The sequence below is a fragment of the Sinocyclocheilus rhinocerous genome, unplaced genomic scaffold, assembly GCF_001515625.1.
Source record: "Sinocyclocheilus rhinocerous isolate Xijiao unplaced genomic scaffold, SAMN03320098_v1.1 scaffold1430, whole genome shotgun sequence".
Taxonomy (NCBI): domain Eukaryota; kingdom Metazoa; phylum Chordata; class Actinopteri; order Cypriniformes; family Cyprinidae; genus Sinocyclocheilus; species Sinocyclocheilus rhinocerous.
The window spans coordinates 147,480-148,627 of NW_015636039.1; positions in this window are offsets into that span (position 1 = coordinate 147,480).

Genomic DNA, 1,148 nt, shown 5'->3' on the forward strand with positions numbered 1-1,148 from the left:
AAATAACACATTGTCAATATTTTTTGAGACCCCCCAAAATTTCACAAATCCCGTTTTCAGGGGAGCCCATGTCTTATTAAGGGGAGCCGAACTCCCCCTAGCTCCCCCGTAGTTCGCACCCTGGTCATTTCACACCGCAATCACAACAGACCAGTTTTTGGAGTAGAACCAAACATAAACAGACTATTACATAATAGATTTTTAAAGTGGAATGGAACATTTTATTGAACCCTTAGATTAATAAGTAAATAAGTACAAATGTAGATATAACATTTTTTTTTTTTTTAAAGTTGGTGTAGTTGCTGATAATTATATGGTCAAAAAATTAAAAGAAATTCTGATGGCTTGTGATGTAACTGAGATCTTTATGACAGAATAGCAGACTACTTACATAAAATGCATATAAATATGATCAAAGCTCTGTAGTTTTTATTGTGGGGGGAAACATAAGCAATGCAATCATGACTGAGAGACGCACAAATACACATTACTCAAAAGCCTGATGTATCAAATTTGATACTCACATTTTAATATAATCTTTCCAAAATACAATTTATGGATAATCTGGCCCAGTAAATGTTCATCTTGAAATATTACTAATAATATAAAAGTTATTCTTTCACACTTTCTTGTTGTTCAAAGAAGAATGTAGATTCTAAAAATACAATTTAAAGAGACAGAATGGTTTGTTATTTTTGAATGGGCATAAATTCAAAACATTACCATAATATATAAATGCATTACAATTTAAATGTTTTTTTCATATTACTGTAATGAGAATTTAGTCAAAATTATATTTCAATTCAATAAAATTTGCTTTATTTGTTTATTTTATGAAAAATATAATATTTCATATTCTGTGAAAATATGCCGAGCACATTCTTGACCGATTTGGCCTTCTGTAAGCACATTGTTCAGGTGTATGTGTCTGAATTCTAATACCTTAAAGGGGTCATATGATGTTGCTAAAAAGAACATTATTTTAGCCGGCGGATTCAACGAAGGAGCATCCGGCGGGCTTGCGGCAATCACATTTGACGACCCCGGGCTGGACTCCGCTTCCTCCACGGTGAAAGCCGATCCGGCTATCCACAGCGCGAAGTTGATGTATTTCCTCAGCGACCAGCACGGATCAGCTCTAGGCATGA